This window comes from Plectropomus leopardus, chromosome 8 (genome assembly GCF_026936395.1).
Source record: "Plectropomus leopardus strain MGB_pleo_1.0 chromosome 8, ASM2693639v1, whole genome shotgun sequence".
Lineage (NCBI taxonomy): Eukaryota > Metazoa > Chordata > Actinopteri > Perciformes > Serranidae > Plectropomus > Plectropomus leopardus.
In genome coordinates, this window is record NC_142183.1 from 34,703,206 (window position 1) to 34,716,678 (window position 13,473).

General features: G+C 35.6%; 1 pseudogene; it reads right to left on the reverse strand.

Moving 5' to 3' along the window:
• Nucleotides 1–8,614: 8,614 nt before the first annotated feature.
• On the reverse strand, nt 8,615–12,603 carry LOC148188986 (uncharacterized; annotated as a pseudogene).
• Between the last annotated feature and the right edge of the window lie 870 nt (nt 12,604–13,473).

Genomic DNA, 13,473 nt, shown 5'->3' on the forward strand with positions numbered 1-13,473 from the left:
TTCTGTAATGTGCACCCACAAACAAATGCCATTTCTATAAGTGTAGACTAAGAATACAAGTGTATTGAAACACTATATTACATTCAGTGCTTGTGAAAACTGGTCAGGTAAGTATGGTCAGGGACTGAACAATTTTAAAGGTCTAGTCTAAGTCTGATGTTACATCAGTTTAATTAATTAACCTAAAAAGAAATAATCTTAGTGCTGACTATTTCATGTAGGATTTTATTCTGCTTGATTTATAGTTTCTTTTTTTCTTTTCTTTTTTTAAAGACTACTAATTTCGACGAAATACTAATTTCTCTCCTGCCTTTTGGATATTCCTTTAGTTTACTACAGTATGTAGCTTAAAACTAAAGATATCTCACAAAGCTGAGCCTTTGTATTTTAATATAAAAAAACATGATAACCAATCACATTTCAGGAGACTGGTTTCTTCATTAACCCTATAATTTCATTTGTATCATATTTGATACATTACTTTCTGTTACCTCTATGTCATCCACATTAACATTACTAAAGCCTGTTTAACGGCCCATCTGCAGTCTGAAAGGCTGCTGGGGACTGCAAGCCATTCACTCTGGAGAAGAGTGTTAAAAGTGACGTGTGTGAATGAGTCATTCACACATTTAGGTCCCCTTTTGGCAAATATTGAAAAATTTCAACAGAGGCCTTAAGACATGATTTTAAGATGATTTAGAACATGACCAAGTGGGGGGCCTAAAAATTGTCCCCTGTTGGCATTACTATTCTACTATTCCCCTGTTGGTGAATGTGTAACGACATGGAGGTCCACTGTTATATAGATTTGCAATAGCACACACATGCACTCAAATACACACACACACACACACACACTACCCTATATAAACATTTCTAAGAACCAGTTTAATATGTTCAATGTAAAACACCATTTTGTGTGAAAAACTCTATCATAAGTGCCAAACAGCGGATGTTTGGCGTGTTCCATTTACAGAACAAAAAACAGAATCAAAAAATCAAATGATTATTTAACTGTATATGTACGAAGTGTATTTTATATGGCATTGTATAAAAAAAAAAAAAAATTCTAAACTTTTTTTTTTTTTTTTTTAAAAAAACCTCTCAGATAAATGCATTGAAGTAAACAGTACAATATTGCCCTGTGGAATGTAGTGGAGATATTTTATGCTATTTTTTTTTTTTTTTTTGCCTAAACCTAACTCTCTTTGACTTTGTTGCCTAATCCGTAAACAGCCGACATGAATGGATACCTAAAAAGTCATATAGAAGCAGAAGGTCACTGACAGAGCTGCACCGTGTGTTGGGACGAGAGTGTGTTGTGCATTCAGAATGTAAAGCAGGCACCATGCTCGTGTTTTAGCATGACTGCTTCAGCAGGTTGCTACACGAGTTACACACTGTGGTCATGTCTGAAGTCCCAGCGTCAGTGTGTAAACAATTGAGAAAAACTGTAGTGCCGGAATGTTCCTCTCCAGCGTGTTAGGGTGGACTTTTTTCCCTTCAGTCAGGCTCCAGTGCCTCTGGCAGGGCTGTGAGAAACTGAGGTACCTGTAAGCACCGCAGATATACAGCCTCTGCTCTTCTACTGTGTGTGTGTGTGTGTGTGTGTGTCTGTGTGAGCAGACGTGCACGCTCACACACATATATGGATGCACACAAGCACTGAGGCATGCCCCACACACACGCACAGCAGCCCTGAGTCCGACATTCTCCTCACTGGCCATAACAATGATGGATGTGGAGGGCAGCAGCAGCAGATTGCTTAGCCAGACATGAAGGCAGAAAAGCTGAATAAAAACACAGATTTTTCATCCTCGTCTTTTCTTTCTCTCTGTCTTCTGCTTGTTTCCCTTGAATCCCTCATGACCGCCACTCCCCAACCACCCATTCACACACTTGTACACACACATATCTTTTTTACTGCTTACCGGTCCATCCTACATTGTTTTCCTGACTCTTTCAGTCACTCAAACAATGACCTGTGAATTAGGGCCGAGCCTCAGAGGTTTACATGTAATATCAGCAGATCGATACTCTCTGCGCTCCAAGAGGCCTCCAGGATTTGTTATCGCCATGGAAACATTGAAGCCAAAGCGGTAGTGGTGACATATCTTATTGCGACTGTAAATGAAATAGCCTCTGACTGCTTTTACACACAGAGGGACATATAAGCTAAGACTAAGAACGCAGGAGTCCTTTTCCTGCTGGAGACACAGAATTCCTCTGCCTTTTTTTAAGTAATTTTTTGAACATAATTTTAAACATATGATTATAATCATAAATATAGTTTTTTGGGCATTTTTCTATATATTATCTGGTAATAATTGGCACCTCTACTTTTAAAACTGCTTTTCAGGTAATGTTTAGGGCTTTTATTTATTTATCATTCCAATTTTATGCAATTTGTGGGACATTTCTTGTCAACTTGGTCATCGCATTGTCACAAACTTAGTGACACAGCAAACCTGGAGTGATGCTGGGTCACGGGGGGCCACAATGATTTCTGCTCTGGGGCAGATGATTAAACTGTTACCTAATTCAGTGGTTTTCCTGCAGTAGGTGTGGTCACAGGCTGCCGTGTTGGCCTGCAGAGTGTGTGAGTGTCAGAAGTGCTGCAGTGACCACACACAGCACCTCAGTCTTGGTGCTGGATTTACTGCTCTGTCAGCCAGCTGCTTCATAATCATCTCCCTCCGCTGCTTCGCCGCTCTCATTGCTTTTCTTTTTGTGGCCTTCATTAGCATCCAGCACTCAGCACCTCCCTCTCTTTCTCTAGTGGCATTTCACTCACATTTCATTTAAATGCTTCAGTTCAATTCACTTTTTCAAAGCACTCTTGAAAAGGAAGTGTCACTTTCAATCCATCTGCCACACAAACAAACAGTTGTGTTCTCAAGAGTATGTGTACGACTCACTTACTTTTTTTTTTTCTTTTTTTTTTTAGTATGGATTTTTGACCTTTGGGAACATAATGTACAATAAAGTCATCAGAGAACTCAAAGAGCTTTCATAGTTTTCTTTAAAATGACTCAGTGCATCATTTAAGCTTTCTTTCAAACATATAACCAGTTACCCCCCCCCGCACAGCTCTGATATAGAAATGTTCTCATCTGAACATGTTGGTGCTGGTGTTGTCACATGGTGCCACTCTGTCAGTGACCTTCCGCGTCTACTTAAACATTTTAGGTTTCCTTCTGCGTCATCTGTTTATGTGCCAGGATGCTGTTACAGTGATGTCAACAAATGCACATGATGGGATTAAACAGCACAGTCCTTATGTTTTGACAATGGCGCAGTCTGTCACGATGGTTAGGATTATGCAACAAAGTCATTTGTTGACGCCCTCCATTCACGCATGGGTGGCGTCACTTCACAACTCGGTCTGACAAAATGGGTTACGTGCACATAAAAAATGCTGATGGACAGCGTCAGGTTAATTACGCAGCCACTAACTATGTAACATAAGGAGCGTTTGGGGAGATTGATAGGTCCCACAAACAACCGACTTTCATGCAGGAGTCCGGAGTTACATCCCCTACATACCTAAAACCTCATAAATGGACGCTGAACTTAAATGACAGAGGGACACCATGTGACAAAACGGGATGAGAACTTGTACGTTCACAACGGCAGTGCATATCACAAGAGTTCACCCGGGCCAGGCACCAGGATGAAGTAAATGAGGAGAGGGCATTTATAATTTAATGATGCTTAAAATTAGTGATTTAATGATCCAAATGAGTAGTTATTGAGTAGTTATTTGTGTTGTTTTGGCAAGGAGTACTGGTAATTGTGTAGCTGTAATGATGGTGTTGTTTTGATTATGAAGATGTAAATTTGATATGGTTGTAATTAAAGCATGATCCAAGCATTGAAGATTATGAAGGTGTAATTGATAATGTTTGATTTATGAAGATGTAAATATAATACGGTTGAGTAGGGGCCAGACGAGATAAGCATTTTGCTTCCTCCTGCTCCTTTTTGAACATACTCTTTGTTCTGTTTCCCTTATGGAGACTTTAAAAAAAAGAAAAAAAAAATTATAAAAGATAACAATACAAATAACATATATATATATATATATATATATATATATATATATTTATATGTGTGTGTGTGTGTGTGTGTGTGTGTTTATTGTTATCTTTATTTGTTCAAAATGAAATAAACTCAGCTCGACTCAGTGAGGGGGCTGTTATGCACCAAATTAAATTAATTGATTTAACCATTTGATACCCTTAAATAAAGGCTAAATAACAACAACAACAACATGCGGCTACCGTTTCAAAATCAAATTCATTTATTAATAACATCACTCACATAAAGTAGCACTAGCAGAGCGCAAAATATTTTTGAACTCTTGAACGATTCTCTGTCAAAATCAGCAGGGAGGTGCCAGGAAACAGCTGTTGTGGTTTGCAGCTCTTTAAGAGAGAGAGAGACAGAGACAGAGAGACAGAGGGAGAGAAAAGGACAGACACACACAGAGACATGCTGCTGTTTGTTTGCACATATCTGCCGAATTTGACAGACAATTGCTCATAGGTTCAAAAAATATTTAGTATTACACTAGTGATACCTTCTGTGAGTGCTCTGTCAGTGCCTACATTGGTATTTTTACTTATTGTGAAATATTTTCGTGGAGTATCTTCACATGTTTCATATCACTAAAATCTGAACATCCTAAGCTAAAAGATTATGTTAATCAATAAAACCAAAATAATTAATAAAAAATATTGAATTTGAATTAAAAAATAATACAAAAACTTGAAATATCTTTTCGTCAGTTTTTACAAAACATATTAATGCTAATGTTTTAAATGTAAGAATAATATAATAAATATAACTGATGAAATAGCTCTCAACATTCAAAACTAAATAACGGCATGATTCAAAGAAGTCTGAATCATGCATGTTATTGAATAAAATTTGCTTATTTTTGTAAAACGGTGTTGTGATGGATTCATTGTTCATTCCTCAGGTGCCACGGTGCATTTTTGCATGGTTTTGCACCACACCCAAAAAAGAGAAATGATGTCATTATGAGCATACGATACGATGACTTGGACTACAGAATCCTTAACTTTCTGCTTCAAAGGGATGAATGCTTTAGCTATCATAAAACATAAACATGCACACATAACATTAGCCAATAATAACATTAGCCAATAATTATGATCTTGTAAGGACACATATACATGCTACCCAGTATTGAGAAGACTAGCAGACCCAACTTTTAGAATTTGTAATCAGGCAGCTAAGAGTGGGTTTTTTTTGTTTTTTTTGTTTTTACTTTTCATATATTTTTCAACAACATACTATGTCATTTTAAGTGATTTTTTGGACATGTTTTATTAAGATGTTTTTTGCTGTTTCTTTGGCTTAGTATACTATGCCGCATCTCGACAAGCTATAATATGTTATTTTTTAGCCGTTTTTTCAACATGTCAACATTTGACATTTCGGAACGCACTATACTATGTTGTTTTAAGTATTTTTTTTCCCCACATGCTTCATTATGACGTTTTTGGCTGTTACTTCAACTTATTATGCTATGACATATCTTGACAAGCTATGATATGTCATTCTGTGCTGTTTTTTCAATATGACAAAATTTGATGTTTGTCGACATACTATACTATGTCGTTTTAATCCATTTTTTCAACATGAAATATTATGATGTTATTGGCAGGTTTTTTTGACATACTATACTATGACACATGTCAGCACATGTCAGTCGTTTTCAGCCATTTTTTTTGGACATGGTATAATATGTCGTTATCAGACTTTTTGTTATAACATTTTTTGGCCATTTTTTCAACATGCTAAATTATGACATTTTTGGTAATTACTTTGACTCACTATACTATGACACATCTCGACAAGCCATAATATGTTTTTTCAGGTGTTTTTTGTCGTGTCAAATTTGACATTTTTCAGCATAATATACTATGTGGTTTTTGACATGATATATTATGATGTTTTTGAGCTAGCTTCTTGACATGTCAAAATATTCGTTTCTGGCTGTGTCTTCAAATTACTATGCTATGACATGTCTAGACAAGCTATTGTATGTTGTTTTCAGATGAATTTTTGATATGTCAAAATTAGACGGTTTTTGACATGCTATATTGTAATGTTTTTGGCTGGTTTCTTGATTAACTATACTATGACTTGACTATAGTATGTCTGTATGTATGTATTAAAAAGTTGACTATGATTTTTGGATGACATACGTAGAATTACCTTTTAATCAATTTTTGAATGACATAATGTAGTTTGATGTTTTTATCAATTTTGGGACGGCATACAGAGTATGAACTTTTTATCAATTTTTAACCAACAAAAATGGTTTTTGAACAACATACTTAATATCATGTTTTTATTAATTTTTGTACGACAAACTATAGTATGATGTTTTCATCATTTTTGTACGCCATACTATACTATGTCGTTTTTATCAATTTTTGGAAGCTTACTATAGTATGATGTTTTCATAAATTTTTGAACAACATACTTTGTTATGATGTTCTCACCAATTTCTGGACGATATACTATACTATGACATTTTCATCAATTATTAAGAGAAATATAATAGAATGATGTTTTATCAATGTTTGAAGGACATACTATAGTATGACATTTGTATCATTTTTTGTACGACATACTATACTTTGACATTTTAACAATTTTTGGAGAAAATAACATTGAATGGAGTTTTAATCAATTTTTGGAAGACATGCTATAGTATGACGTTTTTATCAAGTTTTGGACGGCATGCTATTTATATAACATTGCACTAGAGGTAGAAAAAGCTCAGGCAATCATATTCCCTATAAGGACACACCCTTCACAGTGGTGTTTTGAGGTATTCATATTCTTTACAAAAATTAAATATACCAATAAAGCTGGGTAAAAATAAATAAATAAAATGTATTGTCGTGGAACTATGAATTTCATTGAAATGAAGTTTCATAAGAGAAACTTATCACCCAGGGCCTCTCCCTCAGGACCCCCAGCCAGTTCATTCAGTCACATGACTCTCACTGTTCCAAATTTTTGTAACAACAGTTTAATGAGTAACATCAAGGACAGTATATAATTGCAAAGTAACACATCTCCGCCATTATCCCTCTTATGAACAGTATCAGTACACTGTAAACCCTAATGAGTTCACAGAACTCAAAAATTATTTTGTAACAGATTACATAAAAATATTTTAGTGATGTTTTTAAATGTTTTGAGTTAACATAAAATAAAAATTACATTTGGAGTTGCCTTAAATTATCTCATTGTTATCTTATAAATATTAATATGCCTCAACTCATAATTAGGGAGTAATTCACTCAAAATGTCCAATATTTTTCAACTCATATAATGTGAGAAATACACTCAAATTTTTCAATATTTTTCAACTCATATAATGTGGGAAATACACTCAAAATTTTCAATATTCTGAACTCATAATCTGGGGAACGTATACTTAAAATTAATTCTAAACTTAAATACTGATGTCTGCCTACTACACAATTACAACTAGCTAATGTTAGAAAACATCAAAGTGAAACCACAGTGAGAATTTAACAACTTTTTTATTCAACAAAATGTGCTTTTTAAAAGGCATGAATCAAAACAAAGTGCTTGTCATAAATTCAAACAAAAGGAAAAGGAAATGACTCCAGCAAAACAAAATGCATTTTAAAGTACAGTAAGTGTTAATAGTTCCATATTCTGATAGTGGTCATTGTAGATTCTTTATTTTGGGTCTCCATCTCACATTACTCAGTAAAGATTATGATATAAACTCATTCAGGATTCATGATAAAATTCAATAAGATTATAAGTATAATCCATCCTCAACAGCAATGACAACTATTAGAATGTAGCAAAATGCAACACTGTTAAAAATTTTTGGCACTTACTGTACCTTGAAGGCTGCAACTCACTTTTTTAAAATAAAACAAATCAAAAAAGTACATGTTTCTACTGTGCCGTACTTCAACTGGCAACATCAAGGTAGTGCATCAAGGTAGGCATTTGGCAACAGAACATTAAACATGTGAAGCGCATAAATTTAGACTAGACTTTTCCCACAAGTTATTCAGTGCATAAACTTGTGCTAGGCAATACATCAATGCTGTGATATTTATGTATTAGCAATCAATGTATTATATCTGAGGTAGAAGAGGCAAACTGTGCCACATCTTAAATCTGAAGGTAGAAGAGGCAAATGGTTACATTTGCAAAGAGTGTGGGAAAAAACCCCTCCTGAATACTCAGTTTAACAAATAATCCATTCTGAGTGATTCACTCAATGAAAAAAACATTCATCTTACTGTACCTTGAAGGCTGCAACTCACTTTTTTTCTTAAATAAAACATTCAAATAAAGTGCTAATTTCTACTGTGCCGTACTTCAACTGGCAACATCAGGTAGTGCATCAAGGAGGCATTAGGCAACAGAACATAACACATGTATAGTGCATGAATTGAACAGTCGGCACATCTTAAATCTGAGGTAGAAGAGGCAAATGATAGCATTTTGTAAAGAGGGGAAAAAAACAACAAACTTCCTCTATACTCAACTCAACAAATAGTTCGTTCTGAGTGATTCACTCATTAAACAAATCATTCTTCAGCGTCAGTAGACGCCCTTTCAGTGGTTTGTTGTCCTCAAGACACATCACAACTTCTTGGATAAATGTGAATGTAAGCTCGAGATTCTTTGGGTACTGTAGGTCAAGTGCATAGCTGTACCCAAATAACAGGAGAAATGAGATTTGTGGGACCACTCACAAGTATATCATCCTCCACAACAATAAAGATGCTCTCAGGGCTGAAGAGGGCCGCATCAGCAGTGTCATCTGTGACAACTGTCAGGAGAGCCACCAGAGTCTCAGTGAGGTCTGGACCATCTGCTGACTACAAAACACAAATAATACAAGAATGAGTTCAGCCCCTCATAGATACAAATCATGCTAATAAAAAAAAAATAAAACACTGAACAACATTCAAACACTTCCTTAAAGGCTACTGCAAATGAAAGTGATGTTAAATTCATAATGAGAAGAACACCGCATCTAAAACTTTGTCGGTGATTTTTATTACAGCCTTGAAATTATTTTCCAGGACTTTTCAGTCGCTACAGAGACAAGTTCCTACATTGTATGCTACTACATTCCCCAGTCCCCCTTATTCTTTAAAGGTGTTGAAAATCTGAAAATAAGCCAAGCCAAGCCATCACCATATATATATATATATATATATATATATATATATATATATATATATATATATATATTTAATAATTTTGTTCCTTTTTTATTAGTTATTCATACTTTATCCACTGCATCCATCTTTTATTCTTTTTCTATATTTTTTTTATTTTTTTTTTCTCTCTATTCCTCTCTTATCACTTCTCTCATATTTTATTCTCTGCATCCATCTGTTTCCATCTTTTTCATACCTATTTTAAACATTTTACATTATTTTGAATCTTTATTATAATCTTTATATTAATTATCCTCTTAATTTTTTAAAAATAATTTTTATCCTCTGTATACTTTCTAAAAATCTTTTTATCAGTTTTATCTCTTTTTTTTAAATCCCATTTTCAATCTTTTTTTGTATTATTTTTATCCTTTTATTATCCTCTGTATTTTTTCTTTATCCTCTTTTAGGGCTGGGCGATATATCGATATAAAAAAATATATCAATATATTTCTTAATGTGATATGGAATTAGACTATATCGCATATATCGATATGAAAAAGATTCAGAAAAAGATTGGCCTATTTTATTTCACAGGCTATTTTTATTTAAGATATCATTTATTGTAATGTGCACTTTATGGAGCTTTGATTTTAGAAAAAGGTACTCCTGTTATACAGTATTTATGTTCACTTAAATAAACGGTTCCAATAAAACTACTTGTGACATGTCATATTTGGTTTTGACTTTGACTGAACATTTTCTCTCACTTTGCAATAAAAATATCAGGATATATATCATATATTGATATTCAGTCTAATTATATCGGGATATGACTTTTGGTCCCTATCGCCCAGCCCTATCCTCTTTTACCCTTTATTTCCTTTTTTAATCATTTTTCTCCTTTTATTATCCTTTTTATCCTTTTTTATCATTTTTTATCCTTTGCAAACTTTTTAAATATATTTATTTTTTTTTTATCATTTTTTAAAATGATAAAGGGATAGGAAAAAATTATGAAAGGATAATAATTTTCCAGGACAGCTTACCTTGACCTTTCTTGTCATTTTCCATGTTTCCCATGACTGGGAAATTGGTCAGTCATTTTCCAGGACTTACCTAACTCAGATCAGCTGTTCTGGAACTGAAAACTAAGAGTTTCCCTTCAAAGGGTAAGTCAACTCAGAGGTTAGGTTTAGGCTAAGAGTTTGTTGAACCTCTTTTCTGGAGTCCCCCTCTGGAATTGATAACTCACAGTTTCATCTCAGGGTTCACTCTGAGTTTTCACATAACCTGCTTTCTGGAATACCCCCCTGGTTCTCCTAGAGTTCTTTGAGTGATGTCATATGTTTAAGCTGACTGAACAGCTAGGCAAAAGGATTGATAGTGAGGCCAGTACACTTACATTACAGGTCCTGAAGAACTTGGAGGCATCTTCATGTAGGTACACAGGAAGTGCGCGAAGGACGAGGGCCCGTCTCATATTTACATCACGTTGTTCCTAGATAGACAAAAAATATCCATCACAATAGTTATGACACAAATGCAGAGCAAACACTTAAAAAAAAAAATTACGTGTTAAATAGTTCCATATTCTGATGGTGGTCATTGCTATAGATGGTAGATTCAATATTTTGGGTCATCATTCCCTCAGTAAAACACTGTTCAAAAAATTCATAACTTTCTTTTGTAAATACTTTAATATATCACAAAGGAAAAACTGAAAATTGTAAATTAAATTTTATAAAAACTTCAAATTAAAGCTAATAAAGTATATTTTTAAGGTACCTCCTTCTGATAGAATACATCTTGTCAAGATGTCTATCTCTGATGAGATGACGATGTTGTGTTTATGGCATAATCACTTAACCTCAGGGCAGAGTCAAGGCAATTCACATTCTGTCTTCTTACAGTTGCCTTCAAACAATCTGTTAATAATATGCATCATGCAAAGTTAAAAATTCACCTGAAGATCATAAATCCTCATGAGCTTGGTTAGCTGCTCTGCTATCTTGCCAGTCTTTGTGGCCTTGTCTCTGAACAAGGTGATGAGTTTAGGTGTGTGTCTGTCCAGCTCCTTATAGAATTGATTGTGCAGGTTAACGTTGTTGATTCGCTGGAACTCTGCAAACACCTGTACGTGAACAGAATTACACAGAAATGTACAAAGATGAATTAGGAAAAGAGATGTGAATGTATTTTAAGACGTTTTCAGTTGGCAGGTAGCAATACCAAGGGCAATTCTTTTAGGGATGAGTCGGAACCAAGGTCAAAATAAAAAGTTAATTGTCATTGTTTAATTTAAAACAGGCAGTATAATGTCATCTAAATGAAATTAAAATAATAAACCTCTGTGTGCTTTGTTTACTTTGAATATCAAAAATGTGTCAGAGCATGATGTGTTTTTTTTTTTTTACCTGTGACTCCATAAGTAAGGCTGGCCATCTTTCCACAACGTCTTTCACCTGTGGAGCTACAAGAGCTCCAACGATTTCTTGGCGACGAAGGGCATAGGTTTATAGGTGTTCATGAGCTTGCCTATGACTAATTGGTTTCTCTCAGTCTTTTCGACTTCATGTATGATTTCTTCTCTCATTGTTTCTAGAGTGGCTGGGGTTTCATCCTTTGGTAGGTTGATGATGTAGTTGACCTCAGCTTTTCGAGCCTTCTTTATGTTTTGATGGGGGTGATCTTTGTCAGGGTTGTTTCGGCTCCGCCTCCCTGTGTTGATGGCTACTTCTGCAACCCCAGCTTTGGCCAGATTGTTACGGTAAGACGCAACCTTGTACCATATGTGACGCTTCCATCCCAAACCCCCGTCTTCACCAGCTGTCATTCTGAGACATGGATGAGCTGTTATCAAAGCTTGAGCAGCCATTGCCAGTTCCTTTTCATGTGGGTATGGTTTAAAACCATAGATAGTTTCTGCCATTTTTTTAAGGATTTCACTCTTCTGTGACCTCTTTAACTTCAGCAACTTTCCTGATTCTTTATAAACACGATTTCCTTCTTCTAGTATATGCTCCATTTCATAACCAAAACTGGGAACAACAAAGTAATCAGGCCAACTCCTCTGGCGCTCTATCGCAGGTACATGTGGGAGTATGTCTGTGTCAGAAGATGCAGTAGATGAGGAGTCACCTTCAGGTCTGATGACTCTTAATGTGCCCTTCTCTGGTAACTCCTGGATGTCCACAAGAAGACAAAGATCACCATCAAAGTCCGGATCCTCATAGTGCAGGCTAAAGTCCCCATCCAGTCTCGGCTTGAACCTCTCTTGCATTATTTCTTTCAGCTCTTCCACTGACTTTGGTCGCTCGAGTAGAGTAAGTTTCAGGGCAGTGTCTCGTGCAACATACACACGCAGCACATGCTTCTGGGCAGCAGCCATCTTTTGGTCCCTAAAAGACAAAAATACACTAATTTTAATGGAGAGTGAAGGTGACACACACAACATATACATGCACAGCTCCAAGAGAATGTTGCAGTCAGCTGTTTACCCACTTCAACAAATCTTCAGTGTAATAATATGAAACATTTGGGTGTCAAGAGCAATCTTCCATTTATGTTGTAAGCGCAGAGAGGTGTTTTGTCATTTAGCTTTGATGGGGTGTGAGTCTTTGGGAAAAGTTCGTAAGATCTCAGGTGTTCAATGTAGTGTGATGTGTGCTCTTGGCAAAGAAAGACAACACTACTGTTAACCAGGAAAACCTGTTCAATTCTACAGTAATTAAGCAGTCCCCCCTCTTGTCCGACAGACAAAAACATTCCTACATTATAATCAGTTCCATCAATGCAGACCTTTGATGTGCTGTAAATAACATTGCTTGCTGCTATTTGTTCAATGTATGTCTTGGCAACATTTGGAAGCACTGACACCAGGACAGAAGAGACATTTGATGTCTGCTGGTGAGGTTTGAAGAATCCTGAGGCACTGAGATGGTATGCTACCATGTATTGATGCCTGTCTGCAAGTGTTTTTAACACATTTTTAAAGTTTTGTGTGTCGTGAACAACTCTTTTGAAAAAACGGTGTTTCCCCTCAAACCTCATTGTCCACAAGTGTACAAGGGGCCCAAAACGGCGTACAAGGTCAGGATAGTGTTCAATGTAGTGATGCTTAGGACGGAGTTTGAAATCTGGAAAGGTTTCTTTCAGCATCTCTCTATGATCTTGTATTTTGGACTGTAAATACTGGATAGACTCCTCTGTGAATTCTGAGCACAGTGATAACTCTACTATCTCTTTTAAGTCCATTAGC